Below are 23,184 nucleotides of genomic sequence, written 5' to 3' on the forward strand. Positions count from 1 at the left end.
CATCTCACTGGCCCTGTATTAGCAGATATTTTTAATATGCTTTTTTTTCTTTTTAAAGAGTCCCATTCTCTAGTAGAGGCTAGCCTCGACCTCAAGGCAATCCTCTTGACCTTGGTCTCCCAACTTCTACTTTTAAATCATCACATCATTTAATTCTAACTATCCCCATAAAGAAACTGATCGTGAGGTACCTCTTCTCCCCGAACAGTGGTGACCGTCCCTACTTTTCAGATGGAGGGTCCCCGCACTTCTTATGCATTGGGATTTTTTTTTGTCTGTGTGTTTGTTTTTTAAAGTACGGCTTTCTGTATTTGAATAAAAACCCATGGCTTCCCGGATAAGAAGAAAAGGAGGCTTGGAAGGAAGCTCGAGGAAGCTCAGGGACTCGCGCTCAGGAGGCGGCGCGGCGGGCGGGGTGGGCGGGGCGGGCGGGGCGGGCGGGGCGGGCCCTGTGCTCCGGGGAGGGTCCGGCGCTGCCCTCCCACTCCCGCAGCCGGGACAGCAGCGGGCGACACCTGGGCGGTGCAAGCGGCTGCCAGCCCCGGTGGCAGAGAGAAGCTCGCAGCGCCGGGGAGGTACCGCGGGCAGCCCGGGCGCAGACTCCAAGCAGCGGCCGGGGAGGTTGGGGCGGAGACCCGACGCGCGCTCTGGGTCTGGCTTTTCTGCCCACTGGCCGTGCCACCTGGACTGCTTTTTGGGTCCTGCCCTGGGTCTCAGTGTAGCCGGAGGGAATTGGTGTAGAGAGATTTTTGTTGCCCTTGCTATTCTGACCGCTAAAACGTGAACGGTGTCGGCAACCGACAAGCTTCATTCCTCAGTTTCTCCTTTAGCAAGACTCACTCCTGCTGCCCTCGCCGCGTCCGTGAAGCTGGGGAGTCCAGGTAAGCGGGACTATGCTGGACGGTAGCGATGGGGCGGGGCGGGGGGCGGCTTTGAAGGACTGATCCCAGACCTGGGGCTGGAGGCAGCAGAACCTGGCTGCAGAGCAGTGGCCCCCAGGGCGCTCAAATAAGGACCGGCAGAGGGTAGAGCTTTGCTCAGGTGCTTCGAAGGGAAGGGCAGCTAAGGGACCCGCCAACTCTAGTTTCAAAATGAGCAGAATTGTTTTGGGACAGTTTTCCCTACATCCAGCCAGACCTCTTCTCTTAGCTAGCTAAGTTACAGGGGTGGGATTTGCCCGCTTCAAACTGCAAAAGCTAGTGTTTCAGGGTGTAAGACTCCAGCCGCCGGTAGGAAGTGGGGTAGGAAGTGGGTCTCTGCCCTCATCGTGCCTCCTCCCTTTTCCCTTTCCCCTTTCCTCCCTTTATAAGTCGCCTTTGGCTATGAGGGGCTCCATTTCCTGCGTCATTGAAAAGTTCTTATTTTTACCAAGGACTAGTATGTGACCAGCAGCCTCCGGAACTCCAGGCTGTGGGCTCCCGATTCAGAGGGGATTCTAGACACATACTTGGAATCACAGCTCTCTGACCCTACAGCCTAGGAGCAGTGTGCAGAGGAAGCCTGATGGAATTCAGGCTGACGCTGGCGGGTAGGATGAGTTCAAACTGCTGCCCAGCCTTCTCTTTCCCCTTTGACAACCCTTCGGGGCTAGTATACTGGTCCCTGCTGTCTGCAGGATGGAGCAACCGGACAGAGCAGGCGAGCTGAAAGTAGCTGAGGTCTTGAATCAGTTTCTGTAGCTCTCCAGCCTACCTGTCGCCCCGAACAACTTCCTGCACCTCCGCAGCTCTGCCCTTCATCACTCCTGGAGTGGCAACCATTTGAAAGCAGATTCTAGGACCCACTAACTGTGTCCAGGAAGAAGAGAAGGTCGGGGAAAGAGGGAGGGGCGATGCCGAGTGCTCTTTACAGGACGTTTATTATGGGCCAGACACACTGTTCTCTGTATAAGGTGTTCCTAAATTCTCACAAAGCCTCTCCAGGTTGATACACTACACCTCATTTTACAATTGAGACACTGAGGCTCAAAAAGACTGTTTCTCTTATTCTACCATAGCTCATCATTGGCCCAGCTGGGATTCAAATCTAGTTTCTAATTCAAAAACCCTTCTGCTTTGTACTCTTCTGTAAAGATAAGCTGGAGCAGGTAAAAACCAAGCAAGCAAGCACCAACTAACCCACCCACCCACCCACATTATCGAGCTCTCGCTAAGTGCCGGGCACTGTTAAAACATCTCAGAGGTCCTATTGGCATCTATGGTCAGGACCGTCCATCGTTTTGGGGGAACCAGCCACTGACATTGCCTCTCTCACAGCAGCCCTGTTCCAGAAGGCAGGTCACACCCACTTAGCTGCTACTGCTTGGGTGGGGCAGGAATTCTGTTTGCTTTATCCTGGAAGTGGTTCGGGGGTCTAAAGAAGGATTGATTGTCTGAATCTGATCCGTTAGACCTGACCGTTGGCTTGTGAATGATCCCTCTGTCCCCTAAGAGGCTCATTCCAGGCTTTGCTCAATAAACACTTGTGGAATGAATGAATGAATGAATTAGCACCTTGTAGAGAGCGATCTGCTACCCCAAGGACAGCAAAGCAGTGTGTGGGCAGCCTAGGCCTTATCCTCCAAACCCATGATGCCAGCCAGAGGGTGTTGGGCAAGGGAGGTAGGGTAACCTGTGCCTTTGTGGACTTCCAAAATTCCTTTGCTAAAAAGTTTATACCCGTTTTTATAGAATTAAAAAACTTACCTGAGAAGTGATTTGGTATTAATGAGGTTGTCAATGCTCTCGAAAAGCAAGGGGCCTATAAGGTGGTTCTGTTTGCTTTAGAGCTTCCAAAATCTCTCCTAGAAGGATCCCTAATGGGGAAGAAGAAGAAGTGCTCTTGGGAGAAGGGCACAGATCAGCTCCAGCAAGTTTGGCTATCGCCTTGATGACATAGGATGTTTTCATGATCTATGAATCCCAGCTTAACTGCATATTAAAAGTTTTTTTCTGGGCCAGTGAGATGACTTAGCAGGTAAAGGTGCTTGCCATCAAGTGTGACTACCTGAGCTTGAGATGTGGAACCCGCATGCATGCCATGGTGCGCGCGCGCACACGCGCGCGCGCACACACACACACACACACACACACACACACACACACACGCACCATACAAATGCAACAAACCAAATGAATTTAAAAGATTGTCCCCCCAAGAATATTTGAATGAAATTAATACTCAGGTAGCATATTGCTTAGGAGAACCCAGAGAATCAGGCAGTCTCTGGTCTGGTGGCTTAAAGAACAATTTGTGTTTTCCTTTTCTGGTTCACAGCAATTGAGCTTTTTAAACTCCCTGTGAGAGGCAATTCCCTTATCCTACTTTCCAGAATGAAGAAAATGTGTTAAAAATAAAAAAATGTTCTTTATTGTATGCTTTTTATTACCTAAACTATACATATTAATTGCAGAGAAAGATAAACACAGAATACTACTATAAATAATAAAACATACATCTATGCTTAGAAATAGCAAATGCAAAACTTGGGATATAGTTTTCTAAATCTTTTCTCTATATCTATGAATAAGTTAAAACATACACACACACACACACACACACACACACACACACACACACACACACACACACATCCCTTAGTTTCGGTTGAATTCCTATCAGAGTTGAGAACCATCTGACTGCTTTTAAAGAAGACAGAGAATGAATAATAAATACTTAAAGAATCATAAAGCTTAATTGCAGTGCGAGCCCCAGTGTGTATCACTTGTACCCTGTAATTCTCCTTTATCATTCAGTCTCTAGCAGAGAGATGTGTCAGGTGGTGGGGCTGCCCTGAAGTTACAGGGTCATCTGCGCTCCGCCTTGCTGAGTGTCTCACAGGAAGGCTTGCTCTTCTCTGTGTTGCTGTGCAAGATTAGAGCAGAAAATTCCAAAGCTCATTTGTAAAGCAAGAAGGAAGCCCCTCCCACCACCAAAGGTCCCTGCTGACCACTGCATTTTATTACCCCAAATGACCTCAGGCAAAGCTGGTAGCTTTTGTGAGTTCTCCCTTTTGTGAATGGAGATAATGAACCCCCTTATGTTCATCAGGCACTCTTACTGATCTTTTTTTTTTTTTAATTAATTTAATGTGTATGTTTTGCATGAAGTATGCCCACGCACCACATGAGTGCCTGGTGCCCCTGAAGTTCACAAGAGGGTGTCACATCCCCTGGAACTGGAGTTACAGATGGTTATGAACTGTCATATGACTTCTGGGAATCTGACCTGGGTGCTCTGGAAGAGCAGCCAGTGCTCTTAACCACTGAGCCATCTTTATAATCCCCTTATCCTTCTTCTTAAAGGTTCCAGTATGTCCCAGGGGTGTCACCAAACATTTAACACCTTCAGGGGACCACTCCTCTGCTTTCCCCTGTCTGTCGCATGAGAACCAAGTGTTAGGAGTTATTATTTATTACTTGAGTTGCACACAAGTGTGCGTGCTATTAACACGTTTAAATACAGAAAGTTTAGATAGAAGCTTTGTCAGACTTAATGAAGTGGTGGGATTCAACTTTTGACTCAAAAGGACTTAATATAATATGTTTTCTGGAACTCGAACCCAAGTTTCATTTTGTTTCTTCTTTCTCTCTCTCTCCCTTTTTGATTTAAAATTAAGACTCCAGGAGTATTTGGTGGCTAATAGTTCTCTATCTTAATCACAGTCCTGAGTAGAAGAGGCAAGCAGACACTTCTGTTTTACAGTGTGATGGCAGCGTTGACCTTGTGCAGGCAATTCTGAAGCAGAGTTGTGCAGGCAGAGTTGTGTTTGTGCAGGCAATTCTGAGAGCTGTCCAAGCTAGGCAGAGGCATGCTAGGTGGAAACAGTAAGAGCAGCTTGAAAGGCAGGGGCCCATTGGTGAAAACTGGGAGCTGTGAGCCATGGCTCCAACAAGGCTTCTCAGGCATGACCATACTCTTTGAACCCTGGGAAGATGGACAAATGGGTCCTACTGTGGGAAGTAGGTGACTTGGCTATCACCTCTGCACCCACAAAAGACAAATTGTACAAATTGGCCTTCCCCCTTCCTTCTGAACCCGGGTTTTTTTTTATTTACACAGTTAGGGAGCTGGATTGGATGAGATTCCTTTCAATCTTAAAAAATCTGACTCTGGATGATTTTCTACTCAGGTCTCAAATGACTCAAGTAGTCAGACAATGTTCCCACAACTCTCTGTTGCTTTGAGCTTTTGGTGACCCTGTTGGGATAGTCCTCACCTGACTGCCCTTCACACACTGTCTAGAGGGCAGTTGTCATTAGTCATTCAATTGTAAGCTGTTAGTCTAGAACCTCCTACAATGTTGGGAGGAGAAAACAGTTTGGGGGATAATTTTTGGACTGGCAGGATATGGAAATATAATAAAAACAGGGTTTTAAAAAATCATAATAAAGTCATGCGGTTCATCATGTACTTGCCACTTAAGTTACTAAGGACAGTGCTTTTCTGCAGTGCGCCCTTGGGCACTTGGCCATGTGCTAGAACTTTTCCAGAAGATGGGAGAAGCACATGACCCCACTTGACTAGCACAGCACCAGAGGGAGTGAAATAGAGGATCCAGCAGACAGGAGAGGGAACCCAGCAGTGGTCAGAACAAGAATGCAATGAAAAGATCCACGTAGGAAAAGACTGAGACCCTGAGGGCTCGGACTGTGCTGTTCAATGCTGCACCCTGAGGCTGGTGCCCCATAGAAGTTTAGTGAGGTATTTTAAACTGCAAATGAACAAATGAAAGAAAGAATGAATCAGTCTGTTGAAATGAAGTCTGCTGAGACATGGTACTATGCCGCTCTGATGGTTACAATGGCTTCTTTATGAATGTAAACCTCCAAAACCACATTCATAAGTATTATAGGGCTGGGTCCTGGAGGTGAAGTGCTTGCTTAGCATGCACAAGACCCTGGGGTTGATCCCCAGCATGTACAGAATACAAGAGTGTGGGCCCACATGCATACACAGAAAGACCTTGTAACCAATTCCACACACATCTGAGCTAGAGGAGAAAGAAAGGCATCACGTGGCCTCTGGGTGAACAGTCTCTTCTTTTTTCCCCTGTGCAAGCATTGTTTTACTGTGAGGTTTTCACAGCACTGAACTGACACCATCGGCTTCTGATCAGACAGATGTGTTTTATGCTGCCATTACTCACGGCCACAGGCGCCTAAGCTTTCCTGCCACTGGCTGAGTCACTTGGTTAAAACACAGGCCTGTGAGGCTGAGGGCATGAGCTGGAGCCCAGACCAGAAGAAGCCGTTCAGTCAGATCTGTGCTCTGACCGCTCTGCGTCTCTCTGCCAGGCATCTTCATGGGGAAGAAGGTAGATGTGGCAAGCTGGATTCTTTAAGGCAGATTCATTACCACTGTTGGTTTGAGACTAGTCATTTGAATTTTGGAAGTAAAGGGTTTGGATTTTCAGTTTGATGTTTTCCAAATGTAGGCTAAGGTTGTTTAGTTTCGTCATTGTGGAAATGTTCAGGGAATGCATCTTGAGAACTCTGTTGTCCCCAAATTCTAACTTGTTACTGTATCCTATAGTCTTTATGTGTCCCTAAGATGTCTTTGGTCCTATCTTCCTCCTCATATCGCAGAGAGACTTGGACAAGCTTGTATATTTAAAGAAAATCAGCCAGAGCAGACGCTATTGTCGAGTGGCTGGTCAAGAGTCATCATTTGAAGACTTGCTGCTTCTTCATACCCATCTGAGGCCATTCTGATTTAACTAGTTTCCATGTGTCATGTTTAAGGCAACTCACGAGCAGTTAAAACCACAGACACTCAATCCATGAATGCAAGAAGTCTTTTTCATCACTGTTGGCAAGGCACCACCATTGGTTATATAGGATTCATCTTCCTCAGTCCCTTTGAAAGCATTTCACCTGAGCTGGGTGTGTACATTATCTCTAATCACTTCAAAATGCCCCTTTCAACCCCATGATGCAAGCAAGTAATGACAGTGGTATCTGACATTGAGTTAGCACTTATTATGTATCAGGTATTATTCTAAACACTGTACCTAGGTACGTTTGTTAATTATCGAAAGTTTATTACTGATACTGGTTTTGGTTCCACTCATTGAAAATTGAGGCACAGTTAAGTTATAGAAGGTCACATAGCCAGCAAGAGATGTGCACTATGGCATCCTGACCTCAGAGCCCATGGCTCAGACCATCAGAAGACAAGTCAAAGTACCTGGTACCTGCCTGTATCCCACTGGCATCCTGACCTCAGAGTCCATGGTTCAGATCATCAGAAGACAATTCAAAGTACCTGGTACCTGCCTGTATCCCACTGGCATCCTGTCCTCTTGCTCGTGAACGCAGGATACAAGCTGTAACTCAGGTTAAAAATTGACCTCTAGGTGCAGAAGGAGGACGCATAGTTTATACAGTGTTGAGACTACACAAAAGAATATTTGAAAATGGGTGTGTTGTAAAAATTTGGGAAATTTTCCTATAGAAGATAATAATAATGGGGATTAAGTAGTTCAGGGACTATCTAGGGTGACAATAAATTACAAAGTGATGAGTCAGTGGCCTGTCAATACTGGGCCTAGTAAGATGGCTCAGCAGGTAAAGTCTGATGACCTGGGTTCAAGCCTACGGACCCATACTATGGAAGGAGGGAACTGACCCCTGATAATTGTCCCCTGACCTCCATATTTGTTCTGCAGCATATGCCCCATCTCAAATCAAACAGGTACACTTTAAGAAAGGATCAGTACTGCTCTAGAGGAAGGTAACTAATGTGTTATCCTCAGAGCATTAAGCACTAGTGCTGCACACATTAAATGAATCATATATTTTATGGTCTTTAGAAGAGAAAACATTGTTTCTCCCCCCATTCATTTTGGTGATGCTACAAATAATAACAAGAACATAGTGATAAGCAGAACATCCATTTAATATTTATTTATTTTTATTTTATTTATGAGTGTTTTGTTTGTATGTATGTCTGTACCACATGTGTGCCTGGTACCCGTGGTGGTCAGAGGAGGGCCTCAGATCCCCTGGAACTGGAGTTACAGATAGTTCTAAGCCACCATGTGGGTGCTGGGACTAAAACTTGGTTTCTCTGCAAGAGCACAAGTACTCTTAACTGCTTACACTCTAGTCCCAAGCAGAGCTATTATCTAGTACAGTATTTTCTCACCAGTCTTTTGCTTATCTAGCTGGAAGGAGAGCTCTCAGAAATAATACACACTGCCTTCACAAAAATGTAACCATTGTGGTCTTGCTAGACTCCTGGGACACTTTGCTAACTGATGGTTAATAATGGACATTTCTTGAAGCACACCCATAGATAGTCAGAAGCTGGGACTCTCATCTAGTCACATGACAGGAGAAGGGTTATAGTAAAGAAGGTATTTCTGGTTAGTGTTCATGGTCAAATATGGGTCTGGAAGCCCATGTTTCCCACAAAACCAACTGGCAGAAGAATAAACCTGGCTTTGGAGTCAGGTCACCTTTTGGATTCATTCACCAGTTGCTGAAATTGAGCAGTAACCTAGTCTCTCCAAGTCTGTTTCCTTTTCTGAAAAACTGCTTCATAACCTCGTAGGGTGAGATAAGATACATTAAAGTAAAGCTGTTCCTCCTGTGTACAGAGTACCGAGGGTTTTACTTCCCTGTCGCCATCCCCAAAAGCCAAAGGAAGCCAAGGGGAATGGAAGAAGACCAGACAGAACAGAAATAAGGACCAGGAGAGGGGTGGAAAGGCAGCAGTGTTGGCGAGTGTCGGTTCCCTTCTGTGTGCTCATGTGTGCGTATGTTCATATGTGTACACACACGGACGCACGTGCAGATGTGAGGCCGGAGGCCAACCTCGTGGACCTTCCTCCGCCATTCCCCACTTGATTTTTTGAGACAGGCTCTCTCACTGACCCTGGAGCTCATGGACGGGGGAGACTGGCTGACAAGGAAGCACCTGGACGCTCCTGCCTCCCCATCCTCAGCTGGGATTAGAGGTGTGTGTTGTCACTCCCAGCTTTTTAATGTGGGTGCCCGAATCTGAACTCAGGTCTCCATGTTTGGGTGGCACTCTACTGATTGCCATCTCCTTGTCCTTACTCCGTCCATCTCGGTCCTCTTCATTTCTCTTGGCCTCTTCTTTCGGTTCTTTTGGACAACAACAGTTAAGGAATAATCACGGTACAAGGTGGTGAGTGTTTTGGTAAAATAAATACAGCTTACTGTGAGATCGCTGAGAAAGCAGCTACCTAGAAAAGTTGGAATGTGACAGATGACGTAGATCAGGCTGAGTGGCATTTCGCTAAGTTGGGAAGGGGACAAAGTGGAGACAACAGATACAGAGACACGCATCTTTCAAAAGTACAGACAGGAGGGACCCAAGATGGGAACATGGAGAGACCACTGAGTTGTCACACGAGGCAGTTCAGTTATGGCTGGAGGTTCTGCCAGTGTGGTAAATCGACAGCCAGAAGTCAAATCAGGCTTAAAAACCTACCCTTTATCTTCAAGAATTCAAGACATTAATGGAAGTTTCTCAATATTGTGAATGAAATGGCTAAGTGTCTTTTTAGGACAGTCACATCCTGAAGGATAGAAAATGCACTTGAGGTTGATTGGTATAATTGGTATAATTGTAGGTACAGATGAGGCACCGGGTTTTAAAGATTTCTTTCTTTCTTTTTTTTTGGTTAACATTATATGTAGATGTGGTACCGCTATTTAATTCAAAGTTGCTTCAAGAAGATACATGGTATATTGAAAAATGATGATCCCTATATTTCATTTTATATGAATCACATAGAAGCCATTTTATTTGAAAAAAAAAAAGGCAAATATGTTATGCTTTGGGGCTAAGCTTATTTTCTATTTTATTTATTTATTCATTGTTTGATTGGTTGAATGTGTATATGCATATGTATGAAATGTATTTATTTATTTATTTGAAATAGACATTGAACTCAGGGACACTGACATGCTAGACCAGAACTCTACCATTGAACTGCAGCTCCAGCCCTTATTTGCTATTTCAAATAAAAAGCAAGGTGTCCTTTTGGCAAAATGATTGAGGCTAAAACCCAGAAAGAGCATCTAAGGACCCTTGCCATATCTCCAGAATTGAGTTCAAGAGTCTAGGATTAGACACCCACTGTGTGCTGAATTTGGTCAATGCACTGTACCGTTTTCTTGTGCTTAGTAGGCACTATTGTGGCTAGCAACTTCTGAGTTTCCTGGCAGGAACTTCTCCACAAGCAGTTAGGACCAGACACAAGGACATACAAGTGTGTGTTTGTGTGTTCCTAGGACTCTGTTTATGTTTTCCAGAGTGCTATCTGCTTTATTCAGACCACAGGGAAAACCTGACCTATACCTGGAGTTCCTTAGGGAAAGCAACTGGGGAGTTATCCTTGGTTACTTGAGTTCAGTGTAAAGACAATCACTTGCCTCCCTCCAGGAACCAAAGTATGGCCAGGAGCCAAGGGTGTGGAGGAAGTGTAACTCCACCTGTCAGATCCTGCCAGACAGATGCCCTGCCGTGGAACGGAGCTGTTTGCTTGGGGCGTGAGGAAATAAGGAGTGGGTGGATCTGTTTGCTTTTTCCTTTTTCTTTCAGACTTTCCCCAAGATCCCTCTCTGAGCAGCCAGAAACTAAAAGCAATCTTTGGGCTGATATTCAGTGCACAGAGTACAAGGCATACACTTTAAGCTTCTACAGGTATTCCACATTGAACTGTTGGAATACTAAACCTTTGAACCCAATCTCTTTCTTGGGCCCATGTTCTAATGGTGTTAATCAAGCACAGGATTGGTCCTGTGATAGATTCTGCATTGATCTCTTTCCTTTGAGACCAAGGCATTATGATAGATTAAATTCCAGTACGAATGCTCAGGTCCTTGAGGGTGTGCGATAACCATGCATACAATTCTAGTTTTACATGCATTGGTAGAATTGGCTGTCCTTCATTGAAAAAAAAAAGTGGCAGTTTATTGAAACTGTTATTAAGCTATAAATATTTGTTGATAAAAGGAACAATATGCCCTGGCCTAGTGGGATAAATATCAGGTTAAAGGATGTATTAGCTCATTCAACAAATACTGTTTTCTACATACCAGAAATTGTTTGAGGCTCAGAGTCCTGTGGGGAAGACAGGTGTCCATCATTATTGTGCAGTATGGTGTTAATAGTCAGAAGTGAGCAGAGTTAGGCAGCCAGATGGAAGAGGAAACCAGTGGTATAGAAAGGCTTCTTGGAAGAGAAGACACCTGAGGAAGAGACTTGGATGAATAGTACACAGCGAATTCAAAACAGTAGAGAAATAACACAGTGGGTAATGGAGTCTAGCCAAAGCAAGGCTGACAGGACTTGGAAACTGGCCGAAGCCAGGGAGACTGGAGTGGGCTGACTGACCATGGATAGCCTTACACCTTTGAGATGGGATGTTTATTTCAGTGGAGTTGTGTAGTCTTTTGTCAAGCTCTCCCTGGCCCCATCACTCTCGAATTCTGCTGTCCTTAAACCCCCAGGGCTAGGGGTTCTTCCCCAGCTCTTCCTGGTCCACTGCTGTGTGTGTGTGTGTGTGGGGGGGGTCTTGTCCTTCTCTGACTGGCTCAGCGTTTGCCTCATACCTCCTTTCCAGGGTTATCACCCACCACTGATTCACCCATTTGGACGCACTCCCTTTGTCTTCCTTCTTGGTTGGACTGCCTTTAGAGGCAGGGACTCAGGGAGCTTACTAGTCCCTGAATTCCCAGCACTGGGAGACCAGCAGTGGGAAAGTACATAGAATAAATATTTTGAAGCACCACTCACGCTTCTTATAAGAATTTAGAGGCTAATAAACAATTCTTTTAAAAATATTTATTTTGTTTTTCATTGTGTATGTGTATGGGGGGCATTGTGCCTGCAGAGGATAGAGATGTCAGATCCCTGAAGATGACGTCATAGCTGGTTCTGAGCCATATGATATGGATACTGAGAACAGAACTTGGGTCCATCACCCAGTCTTCTGTAAGAGCAGTATGTACTCTTAACTGCCAGGCCATCTCTCCAGCCCACCAACAAACTATTCTTAACTACAAACCTACAAATTCGAGTTTTTGATCCCATGAAAGCTGAAAGGAATTAATTTAGCAGGCCTAAAATTGCTTATCTGTGTCAGGTCTACTGGCAATGTTGGCCCTGGGCTGCCATCTGGGTATCAGGAGGGTTCCCAGCACTCTAAATGATAGGAGCAGCTCACTGTATCTAGGCTGCAAAGATAGCTTATGCTGGATACCTACTTTCCTTTGGGGAGTTCTGAAAGTGGGTACATGCCTATGTGACCATGTGACCATCTTCCCAGATAACCCTGCACCAAATCTCTGAGGAACTCTTAGTTGGAGACATTTCACACACATTGTCACCATTTGCTTTGTTCCCTCGGTAACTCCCTTGAGGACCTTGGAAGCTCAGACCCATTTGTTCCCCCAACGTTACAGCATGTGCTTTGTCTTTTGCTGACTCAGCTTGGTATCTGTTCACTGTGATAAATTCATAGAGGTGAGCGTGACTTAATCTTGAAACCCGAGACTACACTTGGCCGTTCCTTCAAAATAACATGAATTGCCACAAAGTGCAGAGCCAAACTATTTATTTGTTTTCCATTTTATTGTTTATTTATTATTTATTTTCCAGTCAGGGCTTTGTGGATACAAAATCTCAGAGAGGTTACCAGTCCTATAGAGATGAACCCGTTTCTTAACTCATATGTATATAGTACTATATATGTATGTACATAGTACTTTGAAGAAGTGCTTTCAAAGCTTTCATGGGGTTTTGTCATTTCACAAGCCAAATCAGATTTCATCCTTTGAAAATAAATGTCAGGCTTTGAAATACCAAACTTTGAGAATGTTGGGGTCTCTGATTTTTTTGGGGGGAGGGGTTTGGAAGCAGAGCGAACGAAGATGGGAATGTTCACAAACATGACACCCACACCAAACCTGAACTGGAATCAGTGTGGATAGATTATGGTATGAGGTAGGGGCCCTGCACAAGTAGAAAGTAGCCACCTGGGGAGAGTTATGCATCAGCACAGGAGCCTTAGCTTTTGGGGAACCAACAAAAGACTAACATCTTCTAACATAATATTTGTATGGAGATATACAGTTTTCAAAATGCTTTCACAAATTCTATCATCTGATGCCAAAATATCTCCATTGGGTAGGTATCATTATCAGTTCAAAGGTGAGGAGACTGATTCAGAAAAAAGAGTCTTGACTTGGTTAGTTTCAGATAGAACCATCCAGCTTTTCTCATTTTAAATTTAGATCCAGAGAAGCTTCAGCTCTATGAAGTCTACTGGAATCCACATGGATTCTGGCTCTAATGTGTGTATCAGTCAAGCTTCAAAAATGAAGAGTAGCAGTGAGTCAGTGAAAGCTTCGAGGCTAAGTCTCCACGCTTGCTGGGCGCCATCTTGGGTGCAGTTTACTTACAGGGAGAGAGTGCAGGTGGCCTTTCTGTTTTAGTACCTAGGTTGAGAATTGGACAGAAAGAGAAAGGGACAGAGGACCTGGGAGGATGTGAGCCACGGTTCTGTGCTCATGGTAAGTTGTAGGACAAGGCGGAAGGAAGCCTTACCGCTGGCCCCCTACAGGATCTAGATGAGAAGGAACTAGGGAGAAGGTTTGGTTGTCCATTTCACAGCACCTCAGATGCTATCAGAGTTAAAAAATATATCAGCAGAATTAAGGTAGTAGACAAATTAGGGCCAATAATTGCTTTCAGTTCCTTCTTCTTATTTCTGTATTTCCACACTGAACCCTTTGAGGACAGTCATTAATTATATTGAGTTTCTACTGGGTGTCAGGTGTCTAACATAAAACATTTCTTTGATTCTCAAAAGTAGGAAGTTTAAGTCATCTAAGAGATAACAAGATGAGACTCAGAAAAGTTTAAATATTTGCCCAGGATCACACAGCAAATTCATGGCAGCCCAGGATTCAAACCTTGATCTCAGACCTAAGTCAGGGCTTTTTCTTTACTCTGTTGCCTGAGAACAGTAGCATGACTTCATGAAATAAAAGCCATTCTTTCATATTGTTTACAAGTAGCTAAATCTTGTGCTGTTTTTATTTTTGGAGATAGCCTTTCTGGTATGTAGTCTAGGCTGGCCTGAAAATTTTAATTCTCTCACCTCAGCTTCTTCTCCTTTTCTCCTTCATCTTCTCTTCCTTCCCCACCCAGTGTGTGTGTGTATGTGTGTGTGTGTGTGTGTGTGTATGCATGTATGTGTGCAGGTGTACTCACTCATATGTGAAAAGCCAGAGGTCAATGTGGGGTGTCTCTCTTTTTTGAAATAGGGTCTCTGACTCACTGAGGCCTCATGGTTTTGGTTAAATAGACCAGTGAGCTTTGGGGAATCCTCCTGTCTCTGCACACACCACCACCACCACAACCACCACCACCACCACCACCACCATATTGTGGTTACACATAGGTGCCACCATGTTTGGCTTTTTCTTTTCTTTTCTTTTTTTTTTTCTTTTCTTTTTTCTTTTTTTTTTTTTTTGTTTTTTTTTGAGACAGGGTTTCTCTGTGTAGCTTTTGTGCCTTTCCTGGAACTCACTTGGTAGACCCAGGCTGGCCTCGAACTCACAGAGATCTGCCTGGCTGTGCCTCCCAAGTGCTGGGATTAAAGGCGTGTGCCACCACCACCCGGCAACCATGTTTGGCTTTTTGTGGGTGCTGGGGACCCAAGCTCAGGTCCCCATGCTTCTGCAATAACCTCTTTACCCACTGAGTCATCTTCCCAGGCCTGCCTCAGCTTCTTGAGAACTGGAGTTGCAGGCAGGTACCACCACGCCCAACTCTTTCCTGGGCCTCAGTAAGTAGTAAGGTTCTTCTAGTGAGAAGGTTAAAGCTAACGGCCACTTGAGGGGGAGACATTCTTAGTGAAGACAGCACATGCTTTGTGTGTGGATGTGTTTCCATTCCTGGACTCCAGGGTGGCAAACTTTCTTATTCTTCTTGGATAAAAGGGGCAGTAATGGTCTCTTCTGTTCATTGGCTTCAGAGCCAGCTTATCTAAAGCCATCCCTTCTTGGTAAAATTTCATCACCTGGGAAAAATCCGCCTTATTAGGTAAAGATTTTTATATTATAGAACTATAAGAAAGAGGAACACAGATCATTTGAAGCATCATTTCTTTTAAATAGTCAGCACATTACACTGAAGAGACGTTGTATCTTGAGATACAGTGGAAGAGCTGACCATGGGCAATTAATAGATTCCAGGATGATATATACTGCTGCACACAGACTAGGGACACTGTAGTAAATGCCTGCAACCAAGACTCCTGGGCACGAGCATCTGTCTCAAGAGCAGGGGAGCTCGGGGCCTGTGAGCCTGCTCTGGCTGCAGGTGGCAAGGTTCAGCTTTTCTAGATTAGATGGTGAACCAGGGGCCAGGTCACCACCACTTCAGGGAATGGAAATGCAAACATTCTTTTAGAGGGTGGGGCATGATTTTATTTGGGATGCTGAGAACAGAGCACTGTGAGTAGATGTATCAGTTAATAATGACTAAGTTCTTTATACATATGAGCTCACCTGATTTTCACATCATGCGTTTAGGTAGGTATTTTACCAATGAAAATGCTGTCCTGAGGTTTCTGTTGCTGTGATAAAACACCATGGCCAAACCAGCTTGGAGAGGAGAGGGTTTATTTCAGCTTACAGTTCCACATCACAACCTATCACTGAGGGAAGTAAGGGCAAGAACTCAGACAGGGCACGAACCTGGAGGCAGGAGCTAATGTAGACAGAGGCCACGAGAGTGTGGCTTACTGGCTTGCTCATCCTGCCTCCTTATAGAACCCAGGACCCAAAGCCCAGGGCTGCTAACCCCATACACACAATGGCCTAGGCCTTCCCACACCAATCATCAATCAAGAAAATGTACCACAGGCTTGCCCATGGGCCAATCTGGGGTGGGGCATTTCTTCAAGTGAGGTTCCTTTTTCCAAAATGACTCCAGCTGGTGTCAAGCTGAACTAAAACGAGTCATCACAGATGCGAAGTAATTTACCTAGAGTCATTCAGAAAGTTCGAGATGTACTTGCTAGGTCCACAGTGCAGCTGGTTCCCGTTTTAGCGACACTGCTAAGGAGTTAGGACCTGGACATTTAAAAACCACAGCTATTTCTTGTGCTGTTGTTACTTGAAGAAGCAGTGTGAAGTGGCTCCACTTTCCATCAATTCATGGAGCAATCCCAGAAACCCAGCTTTTCTTTGATCTCCATGCAAACCAATGAGAATGTTTGAGCTGATTAATTAATGATGGATGTTCTTATACATCATCCTCAATCTACTGATACATTCCTAACCATGAAGATACCAAGCAAATAGCAGAAATCAACCCAAACAAGCAGGAAGACGTTGAAAACCATAATCCTGTCAGTAGAGGACTAGTTCACAGAGAGACATGATGCTTATCTGGAACTTTGGATACTTCTCAGTTTTGTGTTATGGAGGTAAACTCTATGATCCTGAGGAAATAGGTTTTGTCACTTCTTTTGTCCTTTATTTTATTTTGTGTGTGTGTGTGTGTGTGTGTGTGTGTGTGTGTGTGTGTGTGTGTGTGTGATACATATGGAGGTCAGAGGACAGCGTCAAGTTGTTGCCTTCTGCTTTGTTTGAGACAGGGTCCTCCTGTTGTTTTATGGCTTCATACACTGGATAAACTGACCCCTGAACTTCTGGGATTCTCTTGGCTCCACCTCCCATCTTCCCTTTGAAGCACCGGGATTACAGGCGTTTGCACTGTGTCTGGCTTTTATAGGGGTTCTGGGGATTCAAACTCACATCCTCACGCTTTCACAGCAAGCACTTCGACCTACTGAGATGTCTCCATAGTCCTCTTTGGTCCTTTAAAATTCACATTTGCTCTTTTGTGTCTTTGGGAAACAGGGATGGAAGAACTGAGATTTTTTCCCCCCTCTAATGAATTGTAAAATTAATTAATGATAAAAAGCATTAGCTTCTCATTTTGTCATGTTTGCAGTTACATTGGACTTCTTTTACAAACCACGTAGTTATTGCTAATGAAATGGTTTGTAAGGATCATATTTGCATGGAGGGAGGATCCCGAGGCTAACAGCACAGACAGGCATGCTCCCCAGATTCCTGTCGCAGATCCTCTAACCTTTCCTTTGGTAATAGAGGTTGTCACTTGTGCGGAACTAAGTTGTGTGACAGCTGGGAGACCTTCATCGTGGAAAAACCAATTTCTCTGCCTGTTGAAGCAATTTCCACGACAGGAAGTGTTGGGACCGTGGCCTTGATTTCTAAGGACAGATGTATAAAAAATTGGTATGAGATCTAGCAGCTTAAATTTCATGGATGTGAGGAAAGTTTGAGATGGCTGAAATTTTTCTTTGTACATGTCTCTGAGAAATTTTGTGACTCAAAGTCCCCAAGGAAGAAAAAGAAAACTGTTTGACTTTGTAACACAGAAATTGGCAGTAAGAATGCTTAATTCTTTTCCTTGTGGTTATTTGTGTTTTGTAATGAAGGAGGCATAATAAAATACAAAACTAGGATTCTTGGGGCAGGGGAATCATTAGCAAGTAATTTGTTTCTGTGATTTCTCTTATGAACTCCCTTTTAGCTTTTGGTTTATTATTTCTAGAACGTTGCTTGTTTGAAGAAGGCAAAAAGATCTTCTAGGAGACTGCAAGGCCCTTAACATGACACATTTGGCAGGAGCCCCATTTAGAGACATTTTGCGTTAAACAGGATGAAAAGGTTACAGGTTGAGAGACACATGGTTGGCCCTGACATGAAATGGAGCATGGAAAGATTAGTGAGGTGTGCCTCTCATTGCCACCACCACTTTGTCTGCTGGCCTGTCCTGAACTGCTCCTGTCACGTAGGTTTGAGGAAGCTAGATTCTTTGAGCCCAGACTTACCCCTAACTTGAAGATCCATTGCTTCCTACTAGAGGCTACATTGGTATCATGGCTTCCCTGGTGAGTTACATTATGTTGAATAATTCCAAGTCTAACCTTCTAGAGAGCAGCAGGCATTCTCTGGGCCAGTCTATATTCCTCATCTAACCTTTCTACCTGATTTCCTATGACTCACATTGGGTACACATTGTAAATTTAACACACAACAATAACCTGTCTTGCAGAACTCACCAGTTGTGTATGTGTTTAGTTTTAATTTTTTTCACTGTCAATATATCAAGGTTATTAATTCCTCTCTCTTCCAGCTCTTGTGTCCTCAGAGCAGCTGGTAGAATCTCCAGAGAGTAGGGTTGAGAACCATGTGTGATTTTCAATTGCAAGAAGCTGAGAGGCTGAGGGTAGTTCAGCAGCAAAGCATTTTTCTCTCTTGTGGGCCTGGGTTGGATCCCCAGCCTTTACTCATGATCTCGAAGTTTAGACATGAGTCCACAGGAATTAGTTTGGATATCTTGCTAAACTCACGACTCCATTCAGCACTTGGATTTCGGCTAGAGCAGAGAGAGTGAGGTGGCCATGTGGAAGGGTCTCCCAGTATGTGTCTGAAGAGCTATTGTTGGCACGTTGGAAAGCAGCTGTTAGCTGTGTCCACAATGGACAGAGCAGCAGGGAACCACAGAAGGCAAATTCAACAGTAAAAATGCAGACATCAGAGGACTGGTCTTTCTTTTGATCAGGAAAAGGTACTGAGAGATCACCTTTCCCAAGAGGGTGAGTCCCAGTTCCCAAGGTTAGTGTTTGCATGTCTGCATGTTGAGCTGGGGGCTTGGGGCTTGCGCTTTGGTGTTTTCTGGCATTCCTTGGCCCCAAGTCCTTAATCATCAGCCCCCAGTACATGGTAAAGTGTTCCACCAAGGAGAGTTTGAAGGCTATTTCTTTCTGGAATTTGTGTTTCAAGTCTAGATAATTTTCTTACTGGGGAAGTATAAGTAAAGAAGAATATTCTGGAACTCATCACAAGAATATTTACAGAAACATCTTTTGTTGGAAGACACACATTTGTTCTTTTCAGCATTTTCTCTGCTGGATGTTGTCTTTTCATGCGAAAGTGATTTCTAGGTACCTTGGTTCTTTTCAGCTGTAGGATTGTGATCTGATAGGGATGCCAGAATCCTAGGGTGCATCTCAAACTCCCTAAACTAGGGAGGGGTTGTCTTTAAAACTTGTTCTTTATCTTGAGGTAGATGAGAGTGCAGAGATCTCAGGGAGCTCCTGGGAGCAGATGGAAATAAATGCAGATGCGCTTAGCATGGCAGAGAAGGCCCAGGTTTTAGTGGGCCTGGTTCCTTAACAGAGGGTTGAAGAAATGGACCAGGGCTCCCGTGTTGGAAGGGAGCCTAAAGACAAATTCTACTCACCCCTTTCATTTGACGGAGTGAAGTACGCAAGACCGAGATGCTAAGTGGCCTGCTGAAATGGCAGTTATTCAGGAGTGGTGCTGGGTTCTGTGTCCTATAAGACTGAACCAAGGAAAATGGCCAGTTTGGTGGATAAAAGCCATTTACACTGACAACTTCTATAATGGTGCAGCCTCATTCAGCATAGTATGTTTTTATTTTATTTTATTTTATTTTTTATCATTTTATTTTTTTTTATTTAAGAGTTCTTTTTTCACATTAGAGACCAATCACAGTTCCCTCTCCCCTTCCCACTGTTCCCACCCACCCTCCAATTTTCCTCCACCCAACCTCCTATCCAGTCCTCAGAGAAGGTAAGGCCTCCCAGAGGGAGTCAAGGAAGTCCTTGCAGTCCTTGCAGGACCAAGCTGCTGCATCAAGGCTGAGCAAGGCATCCCTCCATGGGGAATGGGCTCCAAAAAGCCAGTTCACAGCATAGTATGTTTTAAAGATCTATGCTATGTATATTTTAATTTTAGGAATGCCAATAATAACATTGTCTTTCTTCCATAATCAAGTAAGAGGATAGTAATGTAGGACTGATTTTGGAATACTAATTCTGAATCAGTAGCTCCTTGGTTTTTCTAAGCTGAGATTATATTGAGTAAAGACTATAATTATTAATATATGCATCACTCTTATTTTTTCCATTTTATTGCTGTGTGTATATGTATGTCTGTATGATGTGTGTGTATATGTGTGTTGGGTATGCAAATGCGATGGTGCACGTGTGAATGTCAGAGGATCACCTTCTGGAGGCCAGTTCTCCCCCTCCGCTTTCATGAGGGTTCCTGGTACTGAGCTTTGGCTGTCAGGCCTGCATTGCTGGTGCCTCTTCCTGCTCAGGCGGCTTTTTGGTCCTATAAATTTGGTCCTATAACCCTATCACTTTGAGTTTTTTTTTTTAATTAAGTGATATGATTCTTTGAAGGGCTTAGTATAGGTAGGGCCGGGCACACATTAAGTATTAATAATATTATTCAGTTCCTAATTGTACTAAAGAGGAAGAGAGCAAACTCATCAGGTACTACAAATTTATAAGATTTCTAAAAAGCACATTTACCTTTCTTGATATCTGGAGCACGTACCACACCTACTTGGACAGCAGGGACACGTCCTTACGTTATTTCCTATGCTAATCCTACATGTAGGGAATATACTTGGAGTGGTGTTCTGAATTTCGAGTCTGTTGCTTTTATGCACATCTGTGCGCCATGCAAGATCACGCAGCAGGAGCAAAGCAAACAAATGGGAATGTGCAGAAGAAAGCCACAAGCTCCTCAAGGGAGGGGCCTGTGTGCAGCAGTCACGGATGGCTCATTTTCCATTATGAGCAAAGGCCAGGTGCATAGCTGTGGCCCAGATGCTGTTGCTTGGCCACATGACTTACAATATGCCTTAAACACTGGACACAGGACCATGTCCCATGTTTGTCTGTTCCTGCCTCATGGATCAGCTAATATCTCCACTGCTTGGGCTCAGAGATACCCATGTGTAAAGTGTTTGTCAGAGAATCCCTCATGACCCATGACACATCAAGAGCAAATATTCTGTCAAGCAGCTCGACACTTGGGGGAAGAGTTACCACCCTGGGGTAAGAATAGGTTGAGGCACTCCCAGTTCTGAGGACAAACAACTTCCCTAGCAGCGAACTTAAGAGGTTCCTTCTCCTCCCTTTCAGGACCTCCAGTCTGCCATCCTTTCTCCTTGGTAGGTGTTTTTAATTTTTTTTTTTATTCTCTGCTGCTGATGGCCACTGCATGAATCCATGGAGGAGATGAGCAAGTCCCAGACAAGGTCTCTTGGGACGTGGCTTGTGGTGTGAGGGATTTTCACAGCATCATCCTAAATGTCCCTAGTATCTTCATGTTGAACCAGCCCCTCCCATTTATTTCATCATCTTTCTTTGACGTTCTGATTGCGAGCCTAGACTTCACTGACAGCTACCTCTCCAGTGCTTCATCATCTTTATGCCTTTAATTTATCCACATGACTTTTGCTGTTATGGATGGAAGCAAATTTTAATCTTTAGAAGAGAGTACTAGCCTCTGTTTTTAACTATGATGTGGACATTAGTGCCTAGGGGTATCTATGGGAGGGTAAAAACACTCACTGAGAATGAGATGAGGTTGGCTTCAGTCACAGCCTTGCAGGAGCCCAATACCATAACCTTCACATAGCAACTTTGCAAAGTATTGCCCTCCATTTAATGGAAACTCAGAGATTCAAAGATATTAGTCAGCACATGTTCACACAGCAATGATTAGCACAGCTCTCTGACCTTTACTAAAGTGATATACACTCTTGCTACTGGACAGGCTCAGCTGAGATGGCATTCCGTTCTTCGGAGGCCTGTGAGAAAGATGGGCACAGCTACGTCAGCCTTGTGAAGTACAGAGAAGTAGCACAGAGCATTGTGACTTTATAGTTGATCAAGTTTGTGACTGCAGAGTGCATTGATCCATCCCTTCAGAACACTTGCTCTGAGTTTTGGCTCAAGGCTCAGCTGTAGTATCCTGGGAATGAACATGGAGGAGCTTTACCCTGGATTGGGGCTTCTTATAGATTTTCCACTTGTTGCCTATTTTTACCAGCAAAATTTTATGAGACCCTGCATAGACAGGCTATATAAAGTAGGTACAAAATAAAACACTTACTGATAATAAATTATAAGGAAATTTGTGAGGCAATTCTTTGGTACCCATATAATCTTATTGTTTATTAAAGATGAACACAAACACATACACATGAGATGGATATGATTGCTTATTTTTTTATAGAGGATTAAATCTTGGCTGAATATTTGATACTAAAGGATGTAAAGCATCTTCAACACTATTCAGGATTGATTAGCATTTTAATTTTGTAAGAATTGATGTTGACAATGCTTCTTTGCATACACACATTCTAGAAAATGGCAGAAGTCCGTCTTAGGACCATCTCAGAAACAGCTAGAAATTCTGTTGTAATCCCAGACCAAAGTTCACTGAATGATATTTTAAAATGAAACTTAGCTGGGCAGTGGTGGTGCACGCCTTTGATCCCAGCACTCGGGAGGCAGAGGCAGGCAGATCTCTGTGAGTTCAAAGCCAGCCTGGGCTACAGAGTGAGTTCCAGGAAAGGCTCCAAATCTACACAGAGAAACCCTGTCTCAAAAAACAAAACAAACAAATAAACAAACAAACAAAAAACTTAAGACAGCAAGTCTTAAGACTGAAATATCAAATATGCTAACACTATACAATCCTGAGACATACTAATACATACTTACATGTAGAGAAGTGATGGTATGAAAACGCTGGAAATCTTTGTGTTCTGTAAATTATGACATTAACATTAGCGCCTGGGAGCAAACCAGTATGCTTCTATAAGAGCGGGAAGTCGGATTATAGTAAAAACACTGTGGTTGCTAACACACAGTCTTGAGTCTGCGTGGAAGTGTTCCAGACTACATGTTGGCCTTTGGTGGCATGAGAGGATGAGCAATGCAAACTGTGCATATTAGGCGTCCAGCTGCGGTGACGTCATCTGGTGCTATGTAAGTAAGCATTCCCAGAAACCCATGGATTCCGGACACGTGGAATTTCTGGTTGTTGTGTGTTTAAACATCTTTACAGTTGCTGAATTTTTTGAAATCCCCACATGCATCCAGTTGCATCACCCTACATGGGTCACAACGCACAGTCTAAGAAGCTTTGTTCTGAATGACAGGTGAGTCCCACAGTATTTGTGTGTGTGTGTGTGTGTGTGTGTGTGTGTGTGTGTGTGTGTGTGTGTGTGTGTGTGTGTGTGCAAGAGCAGGAGATAGATTACCTGATAAAAGTAATTGGCACA

General features: G+C 44.1%; 1 protein-coding gene across 7 annotated transcripts in view; it reads left to right on the forward strand.

The window, feature by feature from the left end:
• The first annotated feature begins 495 nt into the window (after positions 1-495).
• Sytl2 (synaptotagmin like 2) overlaps positions 496-23,184 on the forward strand; it is a 108,463-nt gene continuing 85,774 nt past the window's right edge. For 4 of the 7 annotated variants that reach the window (XM_076547101.1, XM_076547123.1, XM_076547112.1 and 1 more), the window contains exon 1: positions 569-881. The gene's annotated coding sequence lies outside the window, so the exon portion shown is untranslated. Of the gene's footprint in view, positions 882-23,184 lie in introns of all 7 variants that reach the window. The other 3 variants (XM_042279261.2, XM_076547089.1, XM_076547118.1) reach the window with 3 other exon arrangements.

This window comes from Peromyscus maniculatus, chromosome 1 (assembly GCF_049852395.1).
Source record: "Peromyscus maniculatus bairdii isolate BWxNUB_F1_BW_parent chromosome 1, HU_Pman_BW_mat_3.1, whole genome shotgun sequence".
NCBI classification, from domain to species: domain Eukaryota; kingdom Metazoa; phylum Chordata; class Mammalia; order Rodentia; family Cricetidae; genus Peromyscus; species Peromyscus maniculatus.